We start from the raw sequence: 20,115 nt of genomic DNA on the forward strand, positions 1-20,115 counted from the left end.
GTATTCCTTACTCCTTTCACTCTGTATCTCTATGGTTTTCCTCTAATGTTCTTACCTGTCACTTTCCTTCCCCATTCCCATTTATACCTAAGGTGCATTTTCAACAGGTTCAGATTTGTCAGTCATCTCATGTATTCTGCACCTTTCCTCCATTGTGACTTGGTATGTAAAATATATTGCCCTTTGATAAAACTGGAATGATTTTTATCCAAATCTAGGACATTAGGACAAATAACTTAAAAAGAAGTGATTTTAGGAAAGTGTGGTAAATCTTTTGATTGCCAGAAAAGAGATACCTAATCATTTTTCATAATATTTTGGAGTCTTGAGAGTCCACATCTTATTCCACTGTGATCTTTTTCATTGGAATTGGTTCTTCTATTCATGTTTTGTGGTTTAATTCATTAAGTCCTTGTGCAAGAAAAGCAATTTTCTGAAGGAAAATGAAAAACGCCCTAAGGGGAAGGGCAGAAAACTTTCTGCTAATCCAGCCACCAGATTATTAGGAGCTTCTGTGCTTCTAATACAGTGGTGACCTATTATTACCCTTAATGCTTTACAATTAAGGCTGCAGGGCAAGGACTGTGCCTACTCTATTCTACTCCCTGGACAGTACCCAATGTCCTCTTAAGTTTGAACTTTCTGATGTTAACTCCAATTAGGCCTGATCCTCAAGATTGAGTAGAGCAAGCCAAATGCTCACCCCTGGGAATAACAGTTAATTTTTCTCAGGCATCAAGATACTGATTAGGGCACTGGGCAAGGAATTTTCCTAAATTGGCCCTGCTGCCCAGGAGGAGGTCATTCTTTTTCCCTTGTGAGCACCTCCCTCCCAGAGAGCAGGGCTGACTCACCCTCTGACTCAGCATGATCGCACACAATTACTGTCTCTGCTAGAGTTTCTGGTATAGTAAGGTATAGGTATGCACTTAGTGACCAAAAAGATGCCAGATCTCAATTTCCTATAGGGCCCATAATTCTTGCCCTGGTCCCTTTTCTCCCCTGAAGCCATCCACCAAACATACATCAAGTGTTAGCTACTCTTTTCTCTCCTTACAGTTCTCATTGCTCTAAAGCCTCTCACCTTCCTTCCCAAAAAACCCCAAAATGTTTTTCCACCAGAACTCAAAAAACTTGTTTTTCAATATCTATATATACACCAAATTTAAATTTAGCCCCTCTCTAGCTAAGTGTTTTCTTGGGCATTGGAGGGTTACGTACATAGAGCTCTCTTTTTAAAATAGTTGCCTAGTATTCCATTGTGTGCCTCTACCAAAAATGTATCCCAGTCCCCCTTTAACATAATGATAATTAAAATATATTGAGCATGTACTATGGATTAGGCACTGTTCTAAATACTATCACAAGCCAATGAAGTAGACCCTGTTATTAGCTCCACTTTACAGATGGGTAAACTAAAAGCACAGTGAGATAAATTTGTCCATAATCACACATCTAGTAAACTGTGGAGATGGGATTTGAATCCAGGCAATTCTTAACCACTATGCTATACTGCTCCCCTATTGATGGGATATTTAGGGCTTTCTCTAGAGTTTTTTTTTTTACTCTTACAGATGATGCAGAAATAAATATCTTGTACATAAATATTTGCATTCTTTTCTAAGTATATCTGTAAAGACCTTCCTTGAAATGACATTATGGGGTGAGAGAGCAGCACATTTTTCTTGGAGCAGAAAAAGTTTTTCCAAATTTATCATGTTTTGAGGAGATAGCATTTTATCAGAGGCAACAAGCTATCCTTTTGATATATTTAAAATTTTACTAGCAAAACTACTCGAAAGTCATCTTAGGCCTTTACCAGATGAAGTAATTATCCAAGTGCCCTTTCCTCATGTCATCTCTGTTATTTGAGTAGTAGAGACAGGTAAACTGGAAGCAAAAGGGCCCTGGACTAGGCCTGGGTTGTGATAGTTTGGTGATTGACTTAAATGACTGGGGCTTTGATTTTTTTTTTTTTCCATCAGCAAAATGTGGTCATTATATACTATCTACTTCATCTACCACCAATGGCTTTATAGGCACAATTATGAACATACACAATTTATATGTATCATTAAGAACACCTATATGGCTGTGGCCAGTGTGGCTCAGTTGGTTGAGTGTCGTCCCAAGCACTGAAAGTCACTGGTTGGATTCCTGATCAGGGCACATACCCAGGTTTCAGGTTTGATCCTCGGGGTGTGTATGGGAAGGAACTGAACAATGCTTCTGCCTCTCCCTCTCTAAAATCAATAAAAACATTACAGGAAAAACAAAACAAAACACTTAATATGGAGGGATACCCATCCAGGGACCAGGGAAAGAACTATAGGCCCAATAGGAAATTGAGACCTGGTATCTTTTTGGTCACTAAATGCATACATGTGCTTTACTGCATCAGAACCTCTAGCAGAGACCATAATTTCTCAGCCACTTGCTGTGTGTGACCATTGGTATGTTTTTGTACACTTTCAGCAGGTAGGCTCACTATAATAAATATTTTATGAATAAATTAATGAACAAAGTTTTCAAGGCCACTCATTAATTTTAAAAGCTAAGACTACTGTTCTCTCTAAAAAAAGAAAATTGTTAGCACTGTCTTGCCCCTAAATAATAAATACCTGTATCTTTAGAACTATGTTCATAATACAGTTTAAAGGTCTTAAAAATTTGATCTCAGGCAAGCTAATAACCAAATCATCCAGAGCAAAGAGTCTAAGGTTATCTAGTTTGTCAAATGTTGAGTAACTGCCTCCCTATAAATTTGGAAAATACAGAAATGTATAAAATAATCCATTTATTGTCTAGAAACCCTTTCCTAATGCTATACAGGAGTTGCCAAAAGTAGGTTTACAGTTGTTCATATGGAAAAAAGCATGCAGGTTATGATTATTATAATAGCTTTATTAACTCTGTGTTTCATGTACTCACAACTGTAAACCTACTCTTGCCAAACCCTGTACAATTTATTCGTCCTTCAGGACACTATCTCCTATTTCTTTAAAGTTATTGATAACCTTATATATGAAAATCACTTCTAAGCGATGAACAATTCAGTAGAAATCAGTCACATGTAGTCATATGTATGCTGACAAAACTTACTTTCAAATTATAAACTTATTTTGAATATACTTTAGATTATGTGTATTTTATTGGACTACATAAATCACATTTCACACATTTCATCTTCTATTTTATTCCCCAACTTTCAATTATGTTGAATAATGTTCCCTCTTGTTGAGTGTATCCATATTTCAGACTTGTACAAATGTGGATATAAATTGAAATCATTTTTCCTCTTTCTAAGTTATCTAGATTTATATATTTTTAAACTAAGTTGAGAAATATCTGTGAACTGCAACATAAAAATAAGTTAGACTTGGGTATCCTAGAATAGAAAAAGTTACTCATTTCTATGAGTGAAACATGCAAGTACTCAAATGTAGAAATAAAGCAAACATAAAAAACATTTTTTTGTGATTAGTTATGAATAAAAAAATACATATGTATATACATATTTTTTAGGGAAAACCTATCACTTTATTGTGAATCTTCAAAAGCATCCGAACTTCAGTAAAACCACCTCACCCCTAACCCCCATGAATAAAATATATTTTTAAGAATCTGGCAGCATAAATTTATTTACCCAAGAGTTTCCTTCCAAGAACTGCAAAAAATAATACTGTTTGGGCTGCTATAACAAAATGCCACAGACTGGTGGCTTATAATAATAGCAGACATTTATTTTTCAGTTTTGGAGGCTGGAAGTTCAAGACCGTGGCTCTAGCATAGTCTGGTTCTGATGAGGGCCCTCTTCTGGATCATAGACGGCCATCTCTTGCTGTGTTTTCACCTGGTGGAAGGGACTAGGCGGCTCTGCAGGATCTCTTTCATAAAAACACTAATCCCATTCATGACAGCTCCACCTTCATGATTTAAGCACCTCCCAAAGGCCCACTCCTGATACAATCACATTGGACATTAGGACTTCAACATGAGTTTTGACAGGACACAAACATTCAAGTCAGCAAATACCAATTACGGAAAGTAATGGGCCATGGCAAAACAGATACTAGTAATAACTGAGCCTTGTTCTGAATAATTATGTCAGGAGCTACATTCTCCCTGAGTCGTGCCATCAAGCTAAAGAGATGATTTCAGCAAAAGCAATGGTGAACTTGAGTCTGCAATGTCTTGGGCTCTAGTTATTGTACGTGCACTGAAAAGGATGTTGAGCCTTGGCCAGTGTGGCTCAGTTGGTTGGGCTTCGTCCTGTGCACTGAAAGGTTGTGTTTGATTTCCTGTCAGGGGACATACCTAGGCTTTGGGTTGGATCCCCTGTTGGGGTGCATACGGGAGGCAACCAATGGATGTTTCTCTCTCACATCAGTGTTTCTCATTCTCTCCCTTCCTCTCGCTAAAAAAAAAAAAAAAAAAAAAAAAAATCAATTTGGAGCATTTATTATATCCAACACCATTTACTGGGTGTCAACACTATGTGATGTACACATGATTTGTGTGTTACGGGAGAACGCTCTGGAATCAGTTCCCAGACTTAAATCTTGGCTCTACCACTTACCAGCTATGTCATCTTTATTACTGTTAGCTATTGAAATGGGGCTGATGATGATAACACCTGCCTCATAGAGTAAATAATTTAATTTGTGTAAAGCACTGGGCAGGTGTAGCAAGTGCTTAATAAGTGTTAGTTGTTGTTGATATTTCATCCTTAAAAAAAAAGAATGAAAATATACACTTAGAAGCCCATTATTTAATATGCAACCAATCTATAGGTTAGTACTAGAATAGAAAGCATTAAATAGCTTTTACATATAATACTTTACATCAAAATTTTGTTTCTAGTTAGTTAAAAGTAATAAGAATGGGGAAACCTTGGTTTTAGAAACAACCTCCCAGACAGGAAATAAGTATATAAGTATTAGATACTTGAATAACTTCCTGAAATTAACCTACTAAAAGCAATATCCCAATACAGTATTTTGAATCAGGGCTTATTACATCTTACTGGTCATCACCAATGTCTATTGCAGTGTCTTGTGCAGTCAGACATTCAATAAACATTTGCTTAATATATAAATAAAAAGTGAGTGCACAATTATAGCCAAGAGAAAGAACATTTAGATTATTATTATTTGGCTCTAGCAATATAATTCCCAATCAGCAAGGTACATACAGGTTATATAAATGAGCTGTCTGGACAGCAGAGTAATGCATCACGGGAAATTATAATCCCTGCTTTTACAACTGGGCATGATCCTGTAAAATTGGTGCTGCTGGTGACAGACAAATGGAGGACAAGGACAGACAGATGGATCAGCAGAAGTTCTTCAATGCTCCTGGAGGACAGTCAGAATCCGTGTTCTACCAATGCAGGATTAATGACATTTACTTTTATGAAGGGTTTAGACAAATGTGCAAATAGACTGCAATTTTTTAAAAAGTGGCTTACTGGGCTAAGAAGAAAAAGTAAAAAGGGACCCATCATTAAAGGAATATTTCCTTTTGGTCTGACTTATGTGGAGTGATTGTCTTATTAGTCCAAATATATTCACATCATAGGTAGAATAATGGCTCCCATATATGTCCAAGTCCTAACCCCTTGGACCTGTAAATATGTCACTTCACATGGCAAAAGGATTTTGTAGATACAATTAAGTTAATGATCTTGAGATAAGGAGATTATTCTGGATTACCTGTGTGGCTCAACGTAATCAGAAGGATCCTAGTGAGAGTGGGGCAGGACAAGAGTCAGAGGAGATTAGCTGCTCACTTTAAAGAGAGTGGGAAGGGATCATGAGTGAAAAAAGCAGGTAGCTTCTAAAAGCTGGAAAAGACCAGGAAACAGTATCCCCGGGAGCCTCTAGTAGGGAAGCAGCCCTGCTGACACCTTAATTTCAGCCCACCAAAACCCTTCTCAGACTTATCTGCAGAACTGTAAGGTAATAAATTTGTGTTGTTGTAAGGCGCTAAATTTGTGGCATTTTGTTAGGACAGCAAGAGGAAACTATACATTCATTAATCTGTACCTAACCTATAGACACACTAATTTGTAGCCAATACAAACTGAAATTTACTTCTAGTTCTCTTGGATTAAAACCAGAGTTATCCTTGGAAAAGTGATTTATTTTGGGGTTGGGGCAGGAAAAAACACAAATGAATTTAGAGCATCTTACGATGTCAGAAAGTTAAGAAGTGCTCAAAAAGGATGGACATCATGAAAAGCACAGAAGCTAACTTGAAAGCGCTCCCACTGGCTAACGCTGGAACAACTGGAATGAAATAATGATAGTATTGAATTATAACTCCCCAAATAAAATATATATCCATGAGTCTGCAATGAATTAAATAATCAAACAATAAATAAATGGAGAATGGACAGTTCCACTGATGAATGTTAAAATTAGTACAGGAAAGTTTGAGGAGAAATAGAACATTTGCATAGTTCAAAGTATCTCCCACATATATATACATATATATTGCTTTCTGTTTGTTTTTTAGAGAGAGGAAGGAAGAGGGAGAGAGAGAGGAGGAATCGACAGGTTGCCTCCTCCATACACCCCAACTGGGGATCAAACCCACAACCTGGGTATGTCTTGAGTGGGAATTGAATCCACCTTTTGGTGAACAGGATAGTGCTCAAACCAACTGAGCCACACTGGCCAGGGATCTCCCCTAATATATTTAAAAATTATAAATGGAAAAGCACAACTTTAGAGTGGGTAAACCCAGAAGACACCAGCTTAATCAAGGTTAATATCACCAGCGTGGTAGGCAGAATTCTACGGTAACTGCTTCCTCCCCCCTTCCCAGCTTTGGCCTATATGCCTCACACAATCACCCCGTGAGCATGATGGATTTCAATCCTGGGATTCGGTTACATTAGGTGACACAGTTGACTTGAAGGAAGAGAGAGAATTGGTTTGGGCCCGACCTAATCATATGAGCCTTTTAATATCTGGGTCTAGAAGTCAGAGATTAAAAACGCGAGAGGGATGATACAGGAGGGAAATTCTCCTGCTGCCCTTGGAGATGCAGGGCCACACGGCAAGACCTTGAGAGCGGCCTCTGGGCACTAAGAGGGATTCCCCAGCTGCCAGCCAGCAAGAGAACTGTTTGGTCTTATAACCAAGACACTGCATTCGGCCAACAGCCTGAATGAGCTGGGGAGAGGAGGGCCAGATAAGGAACAGCCCAGCCGACGCCCCGATTTCAGCCTTCCGAGACCCTGAGCGGACCACCCACCCATACTTTGCCTGGACGTCTCACCTCCAAAAACTGTGAGATAGTAAGTGGGGAGTTACGGTGCTGGGTCTGTGGCGGCTTGTTAGGGCAGCCACAGAAAACTACTCAGCTCCTCATGACACCTCCACATCACGTCCTCCCTGATAAGATGCTCTGAAAAGGACACATCACATGGGTCTGACATTTTCTTGCCAAAAATACAGTACCTCATCTAATCATGAGAAAACATCAGCCAAATCTGAATTGGGAGACAGTCTATAAAATAACTGAACAATACTCCTCTGAAGGGTTGAGGTCAGAAAAGACAAAAAAGACAGTGTCTGGAGCAGAAAAAGGGCATTGCTGGTAAACTGGTGAAATTTGAGCCTGTAAGTTTAGTTAGCAAGAACAAAAATTACAACAAAACACAGCTTCTATAGTTACTTCTCTCTAAAACTGGGCTAGTAATCTTAAGCAATTCACTTGCTAGAACTTGTTTTTCCAATTGTTAGGTAACATGAAAAGTATGTAACGTGTTTTAAGATTCTTAGCTGAAATAGTAACAGTTATGCTGCTTACTGTTTGTCTTTAATAATTCCAATTTTATTTTAAGATAGCTTAATTTTGGGAGAGTTGGAGTATTTTGAGTTGGAGTATTTTGATGCAATGGTATAAATTAATGAAAACATATTATTGATGGATGCAACCCAAAAATGAAAATTTGGACAATTTAGGCATTTTGTGGTTGTTGCTTTGATGTTTGCTTTTTTTTTTTTTAATCCTCACTCGAGGATGTGTTTTTATTGATTTTTAGAGAGAAAGGAAGGAAGAAAGAGAGAGAAACATCGATGAGAGAAACATGGATCAGTTGCCTTTGGTTTGCTCCCTGACCGGGGATCGAACCCGCAACGTTTTGGTGTATGGGACGACACCCCAACCAACTGAGCCACCCAGTCAGAGCTGATGTTTGCTTTTTTACTTTTATTTCAAATTAAGCAGTTAGCATGTAAAACTATAAAGACACAAAAGTCTTTCAACAGCTTCAAAGAATAAACATTTCAGAAGTTTTCTGAACTAGTCAAGATAGAAGCAAAAAAGAACTCAGCAACACACTATTTGAACAGTTTGATTCAGACAAGACAGAAACTCCCTTCCAATAAGAAAAAAAAGACAAATGGCCTGCCTGGAGTATTTACATGAGCTAAGAATGGTATCATGAGTCTCTTTCACTATAATTTTTTTCCTTAGCTTCATTTCAGAGAAATAGACACACACTGTAGCGATTGAATAGTAATTTATCGCATCATCAGTGGTTACTGTGTGAAGTACTCTGACTTTGCTGCTCATACACTTGGTAACAATTCCCTCCTTCCACCATAGAGAAACTCAGCGCTTGCCATCTAGCTCAGGGCTGGCTTAACGGCCTCCTCTGAGGTTAATGTTAACATCGTTCTGGACAAAGCAACAGGAAGCATCTGTGTATCTTACCACAAACTGAGATGGCCCATTCTTTCCCCATCTGAAGTATAAATTCTGTTGGTATTAAATTACTTAATTGCTCTTGCTTTATACATTTAAAACATTTAAATATATAAAACATCATGGTAGTAATCTCTGAGAAAACTGAACTGATTGATGACTGCATAAATACTTACTTAGTTCTTCCTAGTTGGTCAATATTGATTTTTCTCCCCTCTATAATTTAAAAGAAACTTGTACTATGAAAGCTATTCTTGCAAATCTTTTGTTCTTCTCTTCTAGAACCATCTGTGGTGACAGCAAAACTCAGGGAACAATGTTAGTCAATTAACAACTGCCAAGTTACCTTGATTGAGGAGCAGATGGTATAATCGATCATGTCCTACAAAATGGGGGGAATACCCGGCCGGGCGTGGCTCAGCGGTTGAGCGTCGACCTAGGATCCAGGTGATCGGGGTTCGATTCCCGGTCAGGGCACATGCCCGGTTGTGGGCTTGATCGATGACTCTCTCCTCATTGGTGTTTCAATCTCTCTCTCCCTCGCCTTTCCTCTCTCTGAAATCAGTAAAGATATATTTAAAAAAAAGGGGGGGGGGAATAATTAAATAGTAGATGATCCTTTTAGGATAATTAAATAGCAGAAGATCCTTTCTGCTTAAGTACAAATAGTGGTCCTTTATTGCTATTATATCTGTGTGAACTTTTTGGCTTGGCTTTCAAAGTCCTCTTAATTGGGCCCTGCCCTACACCCTACTTCCTTATTTTCTACCATTTCTCAGCACACAACTCCTGTTGTACTGTAGAGGAGACATTCTCACTCCTCCTTTATCTTATGTTATATCCTCTGCCCACATAAATAAAAATCCTCCCTATTTAGATTCAATAAACACTGGTATAGTATTTTCTATGTGCTAGGATTGTGCTAGAGTTTTTCATGCATTTTCTTGAATCTACACAAGCACTCTCATCAGTTTTTAGAAGCAAAAGAGACTCGGTTCTGAGAGCAACCCACAATCACTCAGTTCCCAAGTCGGGGCCTTGATCTCCTCCAACCCAAAGCAACCTTCTCTCCTCACTCTGCCCCTTCCGTTCCCTACTATGGTCCCTTGCTTGTTCTCCAAGGGCTTCCAGATGTTATTTATCTTTGCAACTAGGTGGTAAGCTCCCTGCACACAACTCTGTATTATATTTTCTTTTACTTCCCCACCCCATAGAGCCTAACTCAGTACTGTGCCCAGGGAGCACTCAAGAAATACTTCACTAACTGAGACAACAAGGCTAACCACTTTGGGCTGAGTCTCCTATTTTCAACTGTTAGCAGAGTTAAGCTTTGCAACATAATTCTGTCTTTGAATTAAGTTCTATATGGTGAGAACTTGCTGTGTGAAAAAAAAATACTTTCTTTTAGTCTTAAATACCTCACTTGAGATTCAAGTTATCTTTGCTTACAGGTCAATTTAATTAATGTTCAGCTAATCTACTTCCTTCATTGACTTTAATCACAACCCTGTTCATTTTATTTTTCCAAGCAGAGAATCCCTAGCATTTCCTGTTTTCTTTCATTCTTTTGATCACACCGACAAGCTGTATTTTGATGAGATAACCTATCCAGTGTCATATGTTCTCATCGGCCAGCAAATTTCCCATAGACATGCTTAGCTTGGCCAGCAGTTGAAAAAAAAGAAACAATTTTAAGCCAAGTGGTCTCAAGTTCCTCTCAGGCCCCATCATTTTTATAGGCTTCAACCCCAACCGGGACAGTTCAGACTTTATCTTATGTCTACACTGGAAAGCCAATGAGGACAGGGACTGTCTGTCTTATTTACTACCTAACCACTGCAGGATGCTACAAACTGCAGCCTTATAACATATAGCATAGCTCTCCAAACCTTTTGTCCCAACCCACCGTATAAATATACATACACACATATGGAACTGAAAAGAACTGTTTCGTGAAATAATACTTTGACCACAATGACTTTGGATATTTTCTATTTTATGTCATTCTATTCTTTTAAATGTTTTATTTATTGATTGACTAGAGAGAGAGAGAGAGAGAAACAGTGATGTGTTGTTCCACTTATCTATACATTCATTGGTTGATTCTTATATGTGCCCAGACTGGGGATCGGACCCACAACCTTGGTGGTCAGGATGATGCTCCAACCAACTGAACTACCTGGCCAGGGTCCTATTCTTTTTGGTAGGTCATAAGCTGCTGAAATGATTTAAGTTCCCTGTTTCGAATACACTGTGCCACAGAGTTCAGGTGAGGTCTTTTGCCACTATTACCTAGTACCCTGAATAAGAAGACTCCCGTAATCACTTTCTGTCAGAGCCCAGTGCTAGGGAAATGCCTAGCAGTTTGGCACATAGCTGAGTGAAAAAAATGCTTGTGGTTTTGTGTTGGCTGAGCCTGTACTTACTGTGAAAACATACAGTTCAGTTGTATTTATACAAGTTAAACTTTCAGGTACTCAAGAGCATTAATAACTTTAATCAACAAGAGAAATCGCACATAAATCATGCGAGAAAATAGTAAATAGGTAAGCAGGGTTCTAATTAATTTGACATGTGCTTCAATACTTTAGAAATTGATCCTAGAGCAAGGTCCCTTTTCAGTTTTCTAATTAAAGCCTTATTTTGATCCCAAGCACTTTCTATGAATTCAGTGAAGAGGAAAGAAATAGAAATTGACAGTAATAGAGTGGCTGTTATATATCAGATATATACTACATATGGTCCTATAAATCATCTTATTCAAACAATTGTGTTAAGAATGAGGGCACTGAGGCTTGAGAGGGCGAGGGAACTTGCCCTAGTTTGTACAGCTAGTAGATAAATATTAGCTCTGGGATTCACACATGGTTTCCTAATCTAAACCCCACACTTTGCCTACTCCCTGACACTGCATGTGCATTTTAAAACAATAGTGCCTGCCCTATAATGTTTTCTATGTTATAATGCTATGTTAGTTGGAAATATTACACGTCAAACATCTATTATTCCCTTTGCGGGATGACTCTTTCTGGAGATATTTCATAATCCTTTATAGGCCTCATTGTCAGAAAAGTCTTTCTTCTTCAATACCGCATGTTGAAATTTAAATTCATTTCCTTCTTTAGAATGGCTAATGAAAGAGACAATAACTAGTTGGAATGTTATCCTATTGTGTATTCTGTATACACTCTTCCTGTACCTCCACTTTATATTTTGAGACCGTGATTTGAGTCTGAAGGACACCGAATCTCATCTAAACTTAAAATTCTTTGTTGTAGACCTTCAATGATCTGGGTATTTAAAAATATCTGGGGAAAAAAATCAGCGGACTGTTTTTGTTTTAACAAAGATATTTAGTATGCCATAATCACAGTCTTCTTTCACTTTTTTCTATGTTGAATTCAATTTGTGACTAGTGCTAAGTCCACTGTCTTGCTACTGTTTAAAAACAAAACAAAACAAAACAATACTCCCTGACCTTGAGCCGCACTGCCTGTAAGGTGTTTATTGGCAAGCAACCAAAGAGAGCAGCTGAGCTTAACATAGCCCTTCCGTGCTGGAGACCCTGCCTTGTGCCTTGCACGCCCTATGCTGTTTAATCCACACAATACAATGAGGTAGGTACTATTATTAGCCCTGCTTTTACAGATGAGGAAACTAAGAAGTTAAATAGCTTGCCCAGGGTCACAGTTCCAAGACAAACGGTGGAGCTAAATTTCTAAGCCAGACGGCCTTGACTGGAGATTGAGCTCCTAACCACTATGCCCCTCTTGCATAAGAGGAACACAGGTAAGGACCCTCCCTGCCTCCCCAAAACAAGGTATTAAAAGTAAGAATAAGGTCACTGCAGAATCAGATTGGCACCAGAAGGGACCCGGTTTTGAGCAAGGAATGAAAGCTGGGTGGGATTTCACTGGCAGAGCTGAGAACGAGGCCATCAAGACAAGAATGGCCATGGCTTGCCGAGTGGGGAAAGAAAGCATCAGCCTAATGGGTGAGGTTGGGTAATTTTTAATAGAATCTTTTCTACTTCGGTCCCCTCCTTTCTCCCTGGTTTTCCTTAAGAATAAAACAAAACACAAATATCTACTGTAACATAATACAGCACTCAGATATGCACAAAATGGTAACACCAATGTATACAATTAAGGTAAATAATATACTTTTTAGTTACTGACTGAGGTATTTTTTTATTATTATTCCTGGTGCATTATAACTGGCCTCACCATTATATCTGATAATCTCCCTTTACCTGAAATTAAATCAAGCTTTTTGAATTGTGTTAATAGTTGCCTTTTATTTTAATTGAATGAGAGGATTCCCCCCCCTTTCCTCCAACTTTACTATTGAATTCTGTAACAAATATATGGCAAATATGTTACAGTACAGGAACTGCAACTTATTAATGGGATGTGTTCCAGATGGCACTGTAAATTAGTTGTTTGGAACCTGGAATTTATTTTCCCATGGAAATAGTGGTTAAATTCCCAACGGGCCCATAAAAGCTTGCTTAACCAGGAATGTGACAGAAATGAACACTGTCACCTTTGTGTTGAACTCTGCCTATTATTCTGAGGACTCTGTGGATTTCTCTTCTTTCTACAATGTTTTAGCTAACCGCCTCTTCTGGGACACAGTTTTTTCATTGTAAGTTATAGAAAAAGTTATCACTTATAATTCTACCCAAATCCAATCTTTAATACTGCTTTAGGGTGTTTCTTTTCACTAATCATTACTTAAAACATCACTTCAGTTGGAAAGTTGTTTTCTTTAGCCTAAAGTCAGGAGTCAGTAGAGTGGCTGAGGAATGCTTATAGCCTAGGCTATGACATCATGTTCTCTGCCTGTACCATGATGAGAAGGCAGTGAAATGGCACCAGGGACATGTCTTGCCCCTGCTGCCGCCAGTGACCATCTGGCTCCTGGAGGATATCTTTTGGCCCGTGTGGAGATTAAAAAAAAAAAAAAAGACTTTCCTGCTTTCTGATTTGGCATCAGGTAGTATAGTTCCTAGGTCTCAGTGCCCTGCATTAGGTGTTAGAACTTGGGAGATTACCAGATCATGTATGTTTTGACTATAGTTGAATCTATAATACAGAAATTTCACACTTAAATAATCTAAAGCTATGATGTGGAAGTCTGCCAAATACAACGCTTGTCTCAGAAACATTTCCTTGCAGGGCACAATAACCACAATAAAACCAAAATCTTTGTTTTAAATAGAAACATTACCAACAGATGTTTCCAAAACAGAAATGCTTAAAGTGAAAAAAAATTGTGTGGTTTTAAAAACTTTAGCCTCTGTACACACTTCACTTCTACCTTTTCACCTCAATTGGGAGTCTTTACAACTAGCTAGGGACTTTTAGTATGACTTTAGAGTCTGCCTTTAGAAATGTTAGGAAAAGCATTTGTATAACTAGGGAAGGTTTATATTCACAACCCTAGTCCTCTAAAAAACAAACAACCCCCTCACTAAATTTGTATAACCATGTCTGCTGTCATTGTCTTTTCAAACATTTGGTGATTCTGTCAGCAAACATTTGCCATAAAGGCAGTGCATTTCAATTGAAAAATGTATTTTTTTGCATCCCTCAAAATAATGGATAGACTTAGGTACTTGACTTCACAATGGTGAAATAAGCCACTGTTTGCCACTAGTGAAGGGAGAGGGCTCGAACTGCTGGGTGCTCAAAGTTTGTTTTTGACAAAGAATATATGGCAGGAATCTAGGATTTCCACATATAGAGCACAGAGCTGTGTGGTAGGCAACTTGGCAAATCTAGAGCAGGAGGGCAATTTGGAATCTTACTGGAAAGCTTTAGGGCCAAGTAGGTCTACACTCCTTGAAAGTAAAGACAGTTATCCCAACTGTATTTACTTTTTTTCATTTTACTTTAATCTATTTATTGATTTTAGAGAGAGAAATAATGATGTGAGAGAGAAAGACTGATCAGCTGCCTCCTGCACACGCCCCTACCAGGGATTGAATGCACAGCCTGGGTACCCTGATTGGGGATCAAACCCACCAATCTTTGGTGTACCGGATGACGCTCCAACCAACTGAGACACACCGGCCAGGGCCCAACTGTACTTAAAAGGAGAAAGAGAAAGGAGGAGAAAAAGAAAAGAAAAATAATACTCTTGGGGGAATTAAATGAGAGCACAAGCATAAAAGTGCCCACAGAGGTTACCAAGATGCATTAGCTGCTCAATAATGTTAGCCAGATTTGAGTACTGGGAATTTCACTGGGCAAATGTAGGATTATGTAAGCTTAATTATGTCAGTAGTTTTGTTAGCACCTGCAGCTTCTAGGAATTATAGAGACATAGCACATGAAATAAGTTCGGTTACCAACTGAAGTAAACACTGACCAATCAGTCACCAATATAGCAAATAAAGTGGGATTTCTTTCTTGGTTGAGCTATAATTCCCCAAGTATGGGCTACTTAGCTCAGCCGGTGAATAAACATGGATTAAAGGCATGTACAAGTCAAGCTTTATAAAGAGAAAGTCACCGAAATGCTAAGATTATGCACCATATCCCTATCCTCAGATACACAAACAAGTTTATTGGTCACTAGAGGGATTGCATAAAAGGGTGCAGTCAGTTTATCGAAGACACATCTTAACTTCTTAATAAATTCAAAGCATATCTATAAAGTCATGTCATATTCAAGGAACAAGTTGTTCAAAAACACGTTTTTCAAGTCCACTAAGAATTCTAAGTTAAGAGAAGTAATTTCCTTGTTATGACAAATGTGTTTGATTTCCAAATGTTTAAAAAAAAATTGTAAATGGAAGGCAACTTCACAAGAAGTTTCCAAGGTGACAGTTAATTTTAATTACTTTCCATTTTTCTACCAGAGAAAGAAAAAACATACACAAAAGGATACCTAGACTATTCATGTACTGGATTCAAATTTAGATGATAAAGATGGGGGTCAGCATGAAAATAACATGATACATGCATTATCTGAACTCGCTTATGCATTATCTGAACTCACTTATGCATTATCTGAACTTCCTTTCATATTGTAAATTTGTAAGCTCAAAAAATAAACATTTTGAAGTGGAATCATCAGTTATTTCTAAATGCTTTGTAATAAATTTTAAATGAAAGTGAGTCAAGGCAGTAATATTACAAATTAATTCCCACTAGGTTAGCCAACATGTGTCAGAAAAATAACTAAGTATAAGATTGATCATTCTCTGTAGAATAAACAGAAAAGATCCTCTGGTTATTTTCTGATGTTCTTCTCTTTCTCACAAAAATAGAAAAATATCTCTGCAGCTTACTCTTCTGCTGTAAGAGTTCTATGGGAATTGTTGCAAGTGGGCGGCACCCTTCTCTCACCACTGTGCTACTTCCGCATCAGGTAACTTGGATTCTATTTATCTACTAAGCTTTGCTAATGAAAAAAAGATTGATGACATCCATTGCAATATACTAAAAGGAATTTATACAGTCTGGAGGCACACTGGAAGTTCTGAACGGACATCTCAACTCTAACAAAAAGACACATCTCTCAATTCTGTGACATAGCAGAAAGTGGACAGCAACATGTGTAATGCACCAAAGATTTAAGCCTTAAATAACCTAAATAGATCAAAAGAGTAAAAATGCTTGGATATAATGAATTCTTAGTAAGTCATTTTACTTAAAATCTATTTCCAGTTTTACAGGAACCTTTCTTCATGGGCAGACCATAACAGAATTAGGATTATTTCCAGAAACGTGGTCAGTTATACTGAAGTTGTATTTAACCCCCCAGTGATCTCTGCCTTTATTTGCACTGTGAAAAATAAACAGCTGTATCATGCCTTTTTGGGCAGTCAATAGGTTTTATTTACATTGCTTTGAGAAAAGGAGACAAAAGCCATCCCTTTACAACTGTCTTTCAGCAATCCCAGTTTTGAGGGATTTGTATATATAACACATGCACACACACACACTATATATATATATATATATATATATATATATATATATAAGCAAACAAATATCTATATGTACAAAACATATAAATAAAGATAGACAAATAAAGACAAAGTGGCTGTGAAGTCTCTTGAAGTACACATTTATAAACTGACCACCTGACACAGAACTCAGATTTGTAACGGAGAAAAATCATTATGAGCCTGAAACAAAAATTAAAATACCACCGTCACTCACATGGAAAAAGTAGAAAATAGAAAACAATAATCACCGGAAAACCTGGGTCCTGTCAAGATTTCTTTCCATCAGAAGATGCAGAAACATTTCCCCCCTGGTGCAAATGAAAACGTTTCTCAAGCACCCCCGAGCCTTCCCTGCTCGTTCCCCAGGTGCCGGTGCAGGCGGCCGGCGTGGACTTTTTTCCAGAGATGAGAAGTAGAAGTTTGCACTCCGTCGGGCGCGGGGGCACTTCTCCCCCCGGCCCCCCTTCCCTCGCCTCCAAGATGGTAGGAAAGTTGTCGTTTCGGAGGGCCGAGGAGCGGCTCTCTGGTGTTATGTCCTCGCAGTGCCGGTAGTGGTGCTGTAGGAGGCTGCCGCCTCTTCTGTGCGGCGCCGGCAGCCCTGCCTTCTTGGCTGGAGAGTATATTCAGGGATTTCCCCTTAATAATCACCGACCCCGGGAGCACTTTTTAGTTTCCAAAATAAAAATATGATCCTCACCCCTCTTGCTTGACAGGGAAAGGCTCTCGCCGGAGCCCAGTGGGGAGCAGTAGAAGCGGCGGCCGAGCTTCCTACTCCATCGCCAGCGCCTCTCACTCTGATCTGTCAGCCCAGCCGAGGGAAAAGGGGGGAAGGAGAAAAAAAAAAAAAGCAGCTGAAAGGTAAGCAGAGGCGGCCCCAGGCCCGGCCCACATCCCCGGGCTCCCGTAGGGCGGCGGGCTGGGCCGCGCAGACAGGGCGGGCGGCGAGCGCGTTTACGTGAGGCCGGGGATTCGCCGGCCCGCGCCAGGCCCGGGACAGAGAATGAAAGGGTGAGAGGGGCCGGCGCCGGGGTGGCGGGGGCTGGGGACCTGGGGTCCTCCGGGGCGCCCGCGGGCGGCGACGGCGGGCGGGCGGACGGGGTCCAGCCCGGGCCGGAGCGGGGCGGGCGGCGCGGCCTGCGCGGGCCGGAGTGGGGGTGTGGGGCGGGGGGAGGGTGCCGGCTAGGCCTCGGGCGGGCGGGCCCCGCGGCGACCGCGCCCTGCCCCGCACCCGGGCCTCCCCGCACCCCTTGGGGTCCCCCGGGACCTCCGGGCGGGACGGCGGCGCTGTGGGGCCGAGACCTGCGCTGGCCCGGAGGTTCCCCCGCGGGGCGGTAGGCCCGGGCTGCCGGGACCGGGGCGTCGGGGCCTAGGAGTGGGGAAAGGGCGCCCACCCCCGGGCGCCCCCCCACCGCTCCTCCGGGTCTCCCGCGATCGCCCCCTCCCCCATTCCGGGAATAGTTCAATTTATTTATCCCCCTCCTCCGCGCTCCGGGCGGCCTGGCGGGGCGGGGCGGGCGGCCTGGCGGGCGTGGGGTGGGGTGGCGGGGCGGTGAGCGAGTCAGGTGCAGTCGCGGCCCGGAAAGTTTCCTTTTAGGCCCGAGTGGGGGGCTGCCCTCCTTTCGGGGCGCCCTGGTGCCCGCGCTCGCGACCCCCGAGGGCGTAGGGGAGAGCACTCGGCTATTTTGAAACTCTTTGCCAGTTCCTGTCCGTTGAAGGTACTCCGCCCCTGCACCCCTCGCCCGCGCCCCACCCCGCGCCCCGGCGAGCCCTGCCTGGGCTGCGAGCTCCAGCCCATCGCCCGGGCGCCCCGGGCTGGGAGGGGGAGAGGGCCCTCTTCCCGTTTGGAAAAGTTTTCCGAGGGTTTTTCTTAGCTTATTCGTCAGTGACTGGGCTTTTTGCGGTGGGAAGGGTGGAGGTAAATTCAGGTGGTGTTTCTGTCGGTGCAGGTATTTCTTTCCTCGCCGCCCTTTTAGCCCGTGCCCCGCACACCGGGGGGGGTCAGACCCAGCCCCCCCCCCCCCCGAGCCGGGCCGCCTTCGGGTCTCGGGCCCCCCTTCCGGACAGCCCCTGCTGGAGGGCGTAGGGAGCGCCGAGGACACGGCCGGGGGGGGGCTGGGTTTCTGGAGCAGCCCCCGGAGGCAGGAGTTTCCTGTCCGGTGCGGTCACCGTCGGGTGAGGCAGACACGTGAACAGAGCCCGGGGGGACCCCGGTTGTCAGCCGCTCGGGAGCGTGGAAACCAAGGCGGGGAGGAGGTGGGCAGGGCAGCTCCTGAAGCGCGGCTTGAGGATCCCGAGCTGCCTGGTTCTGATGGTCACTGTTTGCATTTGTGGGATCCCTTGTGTTCGACCCCGGCGATAGAAGAGGGGGGACTCGAAGGGAATTTGTCCCTGCTGCCCCTCAGGGGGGTCTGTGGAGCAGCCCTCAGGGCACCGAGCATAGCCGACCCCGCGTTCTCTCCCTTCCTCCCTCTCCTCTTTTTCTTTCTCTTTCGTGTTTAAACGGGTTCAGTTTTAGCTATATTTTGCTGCCATGAGCTTTGAAAGATATGTTTTTTTTGGTGAAAGTTGAAAACTTCCGTTTCCAAATCTCGATGTCCTGGCTTTCAGGGATGGGATGTTTCCCGTGGCTGCGCTTCACCTCCTTCAGGTTGGTCTTTAGTATGGAAGTTGGAATGTTAATGTCCCCTGCCCCCCGCCGTCAGCCTCCGTCCGGGCCGGTTGGGAGAGGCTCTTTTTCCTCTCATTTGCCCCCCCCTCGGGCGGCCGGAGGACGGGACGCCGCGTGCGCGTGTGTCCGGCCTGGCCGCAGGCTGGATGGAGTCGCCCGCGGAGAGCGGGCCCCGCGGAGCAGCGGGCACCCGCGGCTGGGCCCGCGCCCGCAGCTGCCAGGCGGGGAAGCGGCGCTCCTGTGATTCCCGCCGTGTCTTTTCCTTTCCTCTGCCTAAAATAAAACTCCCTCTGCTTTCCCACGGTGATAGGTCTCCAGCCATTTAGCACTGTTCTAAAGAAAGGCATGATATTTGAGATGATATGGATTTTGTACCCAAAAAATGCAAATTACATTTAATGGTTGTTTAACTTTATTGATTAATTGAAATTGTTTATTGACTTGGACGTTTTAATATACTTGTGTAACTAAAATTGTTACTTCTGTTGTGCTCTGTCGTTTTTAGAGCCTAGTGGTTGGAAGAAATCATACAGTGAGTCTCGTTTTTTCGAACATTTTAAGGTTAAAAAAATCTCTATGCCTCATAATTTGATATTTTAAAGCTATAGGTTAAACCTCATATTCCTAAGCTTTAAAAAACTGTATATGTACAGATCCCAAAAGTTTTGTACTTTTTCCGCCCGGTCCCAAATTTATATTAATTTCCTAATCTAACTGCCTCAGGGGCTACTTTATTCCTGAAGGAAGGGTGGAGTTTGTTATT

General features: G+C 41.7%; 1 protein-coding gene across 3 annotated transcripts in view; it reads left to right on the top strand.

The window, feature by feature from the left end:
- The first annotated feature begins 17,155 nt into the window (after positions 1–17,155).
- INO80D (INO80 complex subunit D) overlaps positions 17,156–20,115 on the top strand; it is a 50,416-nt gene continuing 47,456 nt past the window's right edge. The window contains exon 1 of one of the 3 annotated variants that reach the window (XM_081142721.1): positions 17,156–17,542. The gene's annotated coding sequence lies outside the window, so the exon portion shown is untranslated. Of the gene's footprint in view, positions 17,543–17,587; positions 17,693–20,115 lie in introns of those variants that run through there. The other 2 variants (XM_081142722.1, XM_081142720.1) reach the window with 2 other exon arrangements.

The sequence above is a fragment of the Miniopterus schreibersii genome (assembly GCF_964146895.1).
Source record: "Miniopterus schreibersii genome assembly, chromosome: 7".
Taxonomy (NCBI): Eukaryota; Metazoa; Chordata; class Mammalia; order Chiroptera; family Miniopteridae; genus Miniopterus; species Miniopterus schreibersii.